Here is an 8,576-nt window from a genome sequence, read left to right as displayed (position 1 = left end):
TGAGAAACTACTCACTCAGATGCTGCCACCGTAAGTACACACACACCACACACACACACACACACACACACACCACACACACACACACCACACACACACCACACACACCACACACACACACACACACACACACACACACACACACACACACACACACACACACACCACACCACACTGGAGGATCTGATCAGAGGAGAACCGAGGAGCTGGAGATAGAGAAACAAAAGGAGGAAAACTACTCACTCAGATTCTCACTCCACACCACACTCCCTCTCTTTCCTAGGACGGTTGCGAATGCCCTGAAAGGTGGTGGTACGGTTGATACCGGAGTACTTTGACAACGTGACGCTGTACTTCAGTGACATCGTTGGCTTCACCACCATCTCAGCCAATAGCGAAGCCCATCGAAGTGGTTGACCTTCTGAAGGACCTCTAACCTGTTTGACGCCATCATTGGCAACCACGATGTCTATAAGGTAGAGAGAGAGAGAGAGAGAAGAGAGACGAGAGGAGAAGAGAGAAGATGACAGAGAGAGAGAGAGGAGAGGAGAGAGAGGAGAGAGATGAGAGAGAGAGAGATAGAGATGAGGTGCTGGAGATGAGAGGAGAGAGAGATGAGAAGAGGAGAGAGAGAGAGAGAGAAGCGATTGGTGAACCACACTATATTCACACAATTGACACTCAGCAGTGCCTTACAAACTAACGAATCTGGAGCAAAGTTACTACTCATACTACTAAAACTTCCTGTAGGGAAACTTCAACAGTGCCCTTAATTAGGCTTTGGTCTGCCCAGTACATTTCCCTTGTTATATCTATAACAGTACCAGTCAAAAGTTGGACACAGACTACTCATTCAGGGTGTTTCTTTATTTTACTATTTTCTACATTGTAGAATAAAAGTGAAGATCAAAACTATCAAAAAACACATATGGTATCGTGTAGTAATCAAAAAAGTCGGTAAACATCACCCCCCCCCCGCTCCGCCCCCCCCCCCCGCCCCCCCCCCCCCCCCCCCCCCCCCCCCCCCCCCCCCCCCCCCCCCCCCCCCCCCCCCCCCGCCCCCCCCCGCCCTCTCCCATGATCAAAAAACATTTTGGCGCATTATCCGATTCTCAAACGTATCGCACCCACTCTCTTCAAGCCAGCTTCACCTGGAATGCTTTTTAACAAGTCTTGAAAAGAGTCCCATTTCTATATTGCTGAGCACCTTGTTGGCCGAATGGCTATTCTTTCATTCTGACAGTCCACATTCATCCCAAAACCATTTTAATTGGGTTGAGTTCGGGTGGATTCGTGGAGGTACAAGCCATCGCCGCTCCACCTTTAATTTTCCATTTGTTTTGTCTTGTTTTCCCGCACACCTGGTTTACATCCCCTCATTACTCTACGTGTATATTATCCTCTGTTCCCCCCCATGTCTGTGTGTGGTATTGTCCGTTCGTTACATGTGTGATGCTACAGGCTGGTTTTGCGCCGGGTATTGTTGTAACCCGTGGTTTTGTTATTTGTACCTATTTGTGTAATTTGTGCGCTATCGCTTTTTTTCCTTGGGCCGGAGTGTTGTGACGCAGTTGCGTCCAGCTGTTTTCTTCTGCCTGAATAAAGTGCCTMTTCACTCATCTCTGCTCTCCTGCACCTGACTTCCTTCGACCAGTTGCGCACACTCTGACACACTAAGCGCAAACCAGATGGGATGTCARATCGCTGCAGAATGCTGTGATAGCCATGCTGGTTAAGTGTGCATTGAACTCTAAATAAATCAGTGACAGTGTCACCATTAAWGCACCCCCACACCATCACACCTCCTCCTCCGTGCTTGACGCTGGGAACCACACATGCAGAGATCATCCGTTCACCTACTCTGCGTCTCACAAAGACAAGGTGGTTGGAACCAAAAATCTAACATTTTGACTCATCAGACCTAAGGACAATTTCCACCGGTCTAATGCCCATTGCTCGTGTTTCTTGGCCCAAGCAAGTCTCTTCTTATTATTGGTGTCCTTTAGTAGTGGTTTCTTTGCAGGAAATCAACCATGAAGGCCTGATTTATGCAGTGTCCTCTGAACAGTTGATGTTGAGATGTATCTGTTACTTGAACTCGGTGAATCATCTATTTTGGCTGCAATTTCTGAAGCTGTTAATTCTAATGCTTATCCTCTGTTGCAGAGGTAACTCTGGGTCTTCCTTTCCTGTGGCGGTCCTCATGAGAGCCAGTTTCATCATAGCGCTTGATGGTTTTTGCGACTGCACTTAAAGAAACTTTCAAAGTMCTTGAAATGTTCTGTATTGACTGACCTTCATGTCTTAAAGTAGTGATGGACTGTCATTTCTCGTTGCTATTTTGAGCTGTTCTTGCCATAATATGGACTTGGTCTTTTACCAAATAGGGCTATCTTCTGTATATCACCCCTACCTTGTCACAACATAACTGATTGGCTCAAATGCATTAAGAAGGAAAGAAATTCCACAAATGAACTTTTAACAAGGCACACCTGTTAATTGAAATGCACTCCAGGTGACTACCTCATGAAGCTGGTTGAGATAATGCCAAGTGTGCAAAGCGGTCATCAAGCAAAGGGTGGCTACTTTGAAGAATCTCAAATATAAGATATATTTTGACTTGTTTAACACTTTTTTGGTTACTACATGATTCCATATGTGTTATTTCATAGTTTGGATGTCTTCACTAGTATTCTACAATGTAGAAAATAGTAAAAACAAAGAAAAACCCTTGAATGAGTAGGTGTGTCCAAACTTTTGACTGGTACTGTATATACATACTGTATATATCACCTGAAGTTAATTGACCATTCAAAATGTTTTCCACCCGTCCTCCTCTCTACCCGTAGGTGGAGACAATAGGCGATGCCTACATGGTGGCGTCAGGGTTACCGGTTGCCAACGGAGATCGTCACGCGGCAGAGATATCCAACATGGCGCTAGACATCCTCAGTGCTGTGGGCACCTTCAAGATGAGACACATGCCTGACGTACCTGTACGGATACGCATAGGACTACACTCAGGTGAGAGATACAGGGGGTACACACATACATATGAACGCACATGCACAAAAAACACACAGTGCCTATCTATAGTGTGTGTGTAAAAACACACAGTGCCTATCTATAGTGTGTGTGTGTGTGTGTGTGTGTGTGTGTGTGTGTGTGTGTGTGTGTGTGTGTGTGTGTGTGTGTGTGTGTGTGTGTGTGTGTGTGTGTGTGTGTGGTGGTGTGTGTTGTTGTGTGTGTTGTGTCTTGTAGGGTCCCGTGTTGTTGGCGGGGGTGGTGGGGACCTGACATGCTAGTACTGTCTGTTTCGGAAGACCACTGTCACTCACAGCTTCTCGTATGGAGTGATGGGATGCGTAAGTTATAATCACTATGCATATACAGTGGCCTTCGGAAGTAAGGACACCACCATAACCCTTTCTCAAATTTTGTTCGTTACAAGCTTATTCTAAAAACTTATTTTTTTTTTTACAAATTCCCCTCATCAATCTAGACACATACCCCATAATGACGAACCAAAAACTTTTTTTTTTTAAAATAAAAAATATATTTAAAAAAAAGGAATATAACACTTTACATGAGTATTCAGATCTTTACGTCAGTACTTTGTGAAGGCACCTTTGGCAGTGATTACAGCCCTTGAGTCCTTCTTGGGTATGATGCTACAAGCTTAGCACACCTGTATTTGCAGAGTTTCCTCGCCATTCTTCTCTGCAGATCCTCCAGCTGCTTGATCAGGTGGATGGGGAGCGTTGCTGGCACAGCTATTTTCAGGTCTCTCCAGATGATTGTAGAGTACGGGTTAGAGTCTGGGCTGCTGGCTGAGCCCACTAGGACATCCAGAAGCTTGTCCAGAAGCCAACTCCTGCATTGTCCTTGGCTGTGTGCTTAGGGTCGTTGTCCTGTTGAATGGTGAACCTTCGGGTCCCAGTCTTGAGGTATGAGCCCTCTTGGAGCAGTTTCATCAAGGAATCTCTGTCCTTTGCTCCGTTTGTCTTTACCATACAATCTGATAGTCTCCAGTACCTGCCGCTGCAAAACATCCCACATGCATGATGCTGCCACTCAGCCATCTAGTTCCTCGTAGGGATGGTGCCAGGTTTCCTCCAGAATATGATGCTTGGCATTCAGGCCAAAGAGGTTTAATCTTGGTTTCATACAGACCAGAGAATCTTTGTTTCTCATGGTGCTGATAGTCTTAGGTGCCTATTGGCAAACTCCAAAAGGGGTAATATCAGGCCTTTTACTGAAGAAGAGTGGCTTCCTGCGGCAACTCTACATAAAGGCTTGGATCTGGTGGAGTGCTAGAGTATGGTTTGTCCTTCACTGGAAGGTTCTCACCTACTCCCATCAGAGGAACTGTCTCGAGCTCAGTGCGTGCCATCGGGTTCTTGGTCACCTCTCTGACGACCAAGGCCCTTCTCCCCGAATCTGCTCAGTTTTGGCGGCTGGCTAGCTTCTCGAAGAGTCTTGGTGGTTTCAAACTTCTTCCATTTAAGAATGATGGAGGCCACGTAATTCTTGGGGCCTTCAATGCTGGCAGACATTTTTTGTACTCTTCCCCAGATTTGTGCCTCGAAATATTCTGTCTCTGAGCTCTACGGACAAATTCGCTGTGACACTCATGGCGTTGGTGTTTGCTCTGTACATGCACGTCAACTGTGGAAGGCTTAATATAGACAGGGTGTGTGCCTTTCCAAAGTCAATGTCCAATCAATTAATTTTACCACAAGTGGAATCAAGTTGTAAGAAACATAATCAAGGATGATCAATGGAAACAGGATGCCACGCTGAGCTCAATTTCTAGTCTCAAATATGCAAGGTCTGACTACTTATGTAAATAAGGTATTCTGTTTCGGGTTTTTTTAATGATTGTCCTCAAGTTTCTAAAAACACGTTTTCGCTTCGGTCATTATGCGTTTATTGTGTAGTAGATTTCTGAGCGAAAAATATATATTCAATCCATTTTGGAAATAAGGCTGTAAGTTTGCGTTACAAAATGTAGAAAAAGTCAAGGGGTCTTGAATACTTTCTGAAGGCACTGTATAAGGCACTGTTCTAGGCTTTATGTTCATTCTAAAGAAGTTTAAGGATCCTTGTCGTGGGTGCATGAAAGAGCATTGAGCTTTCTCTAGAGCAATGTCTATTGTGAACTTGACTTTGTGAGTGTCCTGCCGCCCTGTAATTTGCAGCCTACAGAATCGCATGTCCAGTAACAGCACAGTTTAAAATCCCGGGAACTCAAGCAGGATACAAGGTGCAACTGGGAGGCAAACACTGACCTTTGAGGTAAGAGACAAAAGACTGACTTATACCTGGGACACCATCATGTTGCATACAGTCAAGCTCAGATCTCCTAGAACTAAGGAGAACGCTCTAGAACTACCAAACGAAACTCCCTAGAACTACCAAGAACGCGCTAGAACGTACCAAAGAACGCGTCTAGGAACTACCCAAGAACTCTTCTAAGACTAGCCAAGAACTCCCTAGAACTAACAAGAACTTCCCGGTAGAACTACGCAAAGAACGCTCTAGAACTAACCAAAGAACTCCCTAGAACTACAAAGAAGCAAACTACCCAGCCCAGACTACAGACGCTCTAGAACTAGCCCGAAGAACTCCCTAGAACTCCCTACTGAACTCTCTGTGTTTCTCATTCTCTCTCCTCTCCCTATCCTTGGGTCCTCCTATACTCTCTCCTCTCCGCAGGAGAAAGCCGAGGAACAGAGAGACCTACTGGCTATAGGGAAGGACAACTTTTGAGAAACCTCTCCCCGTCCGCCCCTGGAATTCAAGAAGGTGGAACGCCTTCTCCTCCTTCCTAGCCTCCTGATCACTCTTCCTCCACTGTCTGTGCCTTTTCTTGTTGAATCCCGCCTCTGTGTCCGATTCGTTTTCCACAGGCAAATGGCTCACATGGCCTGCAGATGGAGGAGCATTAGCGAGGTACAAGAAGAGGAAAAAGCTGAGAACTGCAACAGCTTACAAAGAATGAAATAAACTGAATTAACATAAGGGTAATGTTATGCATGGAAAATGTATAACATTACTTGTTTGGTGACGTTTTTACTTGCTTTGTACTTTGGGACTTGCCAGGCAGATCATTGTACATAAACAATTTGTTCTTACCTGCACTTGCCTGGTTGATAAAGGTGTCAATAAATACAACTCAACTCAAACTGGTTTTGGGTTTACCACCCAACACCGTTTCATATTCAATTTGTTGGTCACTGATACAAATCAGTTCTTCTACCTTTAGCAAGTTTATGGGCCGGGATTCCAAATCAAAGGTGCGTTTTCGACATGCACTTTTGCATTCATCCGGCCTAAGTTTCACTTGTAAACAGTGATATGTTGAAGATTTTGATTCTGAGTATGGTCAATATTAATTTTTAGCTAATATACTGGTATGGAGCACTATTGTGTTTTTTTTAATAGAGCAAAATAATCTGATCTATATAACTACACGCTGGAGGCAAGAGATGTTGATCACATCTGGGACCATGTACCTACCATATTAGTTAATTATTGTGAGCTTGGGACAGGGTACCTACCATATAAGTTGAATATGTGAAGCTGGGACAGGTACCTACCATATAGTAAATATGTGAGCTGGAACAGGTCCTACCATAATAGGTTAATATGTGGCTGGGACAAGGTACCTACCATATAGTTAAAGTGAGCTGGGACAGGTACCCTACCATATAGTTTAATTGTGAGCTGGGACAGGTAGCACCTATATAGTTAATATGTGAAGCTGGAACAGGTAGCTACCATTAGTTACTATGTTATGTGAGGCTGGGACAGATAGCTACCAATATAGTTAATATGTTATGTGAGCTGGGACACGTACCTACCATATAGTTAATATGTGAGCTGGGACAGGTAGCTACCATATAGTTAATATGTTTGGCTTGGGACAGGTAGCTACCATGTAGTTACTATTTATGTAGCTGGGAACGGTAGTTACTATATAGTTTCATATGTTTATGTGAGCTGGGACAGATAGCAACCATATGGGTTATGTTAAGTATGCTGGGTACAGGTAGCTAATATATAGGTTAATGATGTTATGTGAGCTGGGACAGGTAAGCCTACCATATGTTTATGTTATTGAGCTGGGACAAGTAGCTACTATTTAGTTACTATGTTAGTGAGCTGGGACAGGTAGCCTACTGTATAGTGTTTTATGTTATTTGAGGCTGGGACAAGTAGCTTTACGTTAAATATAGTTAATATGTTATGTGTATGCTGGGACAGGTAGCTTACTGTATACGTTTTTAACTATGTTAGTGAAGGCTGGGAACCAGGTAGCCTCTATATAGTTTTAATATGGTGTTTGATTGAGCTGGGACAGGTTAGCTACTAATATAGTTACTATGTTGTGTGAGGCTGGAACAGGTAGCTACTGTAAATAGTTAATAGTTTTATGTGAAGCTGGGACCAGGTAGCTACTATATAGTTACTATGTTGTGAACGGGGAAAGGTGCTACTAATAATAGTTAATATGTTTGTGAAGCTGGGACAAGTAGCTACTATAGTACGTTAATATGTTATGGTGAGCTGGGACAGGGTAGCTACTATATAGTTACTATGTTATGTGAGCTGGAACAGGTAGCTACTGTGTAGTTAATATGTTATGTGAGCTGGAACGGTAGCTACGTGAATAGTTATATGTTATGTGAGCTGGAACAGGTAGCTACTGTATAGTTAATATGTATGTGAGCTGGAACAGGTAGCTACTGTATAGGTTAATTGTTATGTGAGCTGCCTACAGTGTGGAATCCAGATATGTTGTTTTTGTCACTGTATGTTATGTTGTATGTTGTCTAATGTTTGTCCCTTAAGTTTGTTCCTGGAAAACTCACTAACTTTTTGTGTCGTAGTTGCATATTTTATCGATTTGATGCGAATACCATTATAACTGTTTTATGATATTGAACAGGTTGTTGTTTCATGAACACGTAGACCCTTAACTGGGTCCACAGTACTGCTTTCTCCCTGAAGCTCTTTGATGTATTCTGAAATGTCAGCCAGTGTGAGTCTAGTCTTGGTGTCCCAGGTCTGAAATCTGACAGCAGTAACTGCGGCTGGACATCGAGGCCTGGAACTGTCACCCTAGTGTAAGCCACTGTTAGGAGGCACACACTCTGGCTATAATCTCTCTCCTTTCTTTTTAGTTTGTATTTTGTGTGTTTCCAGGTCTGTCCAGGAGATCAAAAGGACTTCAAGCTGCTCCCCAGAAGACCGTGAAGAAGATCTCCACTGTCAGAAACGGTGGCTATGGTTAGCTATGGTGGACGACGACAACGTCATGATGCACGCACCACTGACGCATCAGACTTCATGACGCACCGCACCAACTGACCTTTGAACCCTCGCCAGGAAAGAGGCATCATGGGAGCTCCAGCAAAGGCATATTTTGACTCCATTTTGAATCAATAGAACTTGGGGCTGACCATGAGGACCACCAATATTGACTATCGTAATGACATGCAACTTTATTTGCTTTTCTGGCTTCCCGTCTTCAGACTGATTCTGTGTCCTTAAGAGCCTTGGATCCTTAT

The 8,576-nt window shown here is 43.9% G+C and overlaps 1 pseudogene; it reads left to right on the top strand.

Moving 5' to 3' along the window:
• LOC112072031 (retinal guanylyl cyclase 2-like) overlaps nt 1–8,576 on the top strand; it is a 38,332-nt pseudogene that overhangs the window by 18,807 nt on the left and 10,949 nt on the right.

The sequence above is a fragment of the Salvelinus sp. IW2-2015 genome, unplaced genomic scaffold, assembly GCF_002910315.2.
Source record: "Salvelinus sp. IW2-2015 unplaced genomic scaffold, ASM291031v2 Un_scaffold1805, whole genome shotgun sequence".
NCBI classification, from domain to species: Eukaryota; Metazoa; Chordata; class Actinopteri; order Salmoniformes; family Salmonidae; genus Salvelinus; species Salvelinus sp. IW2-2015.
This window is presented reverse-complemented; position numbering and strand designations above follow the sequence as displayed.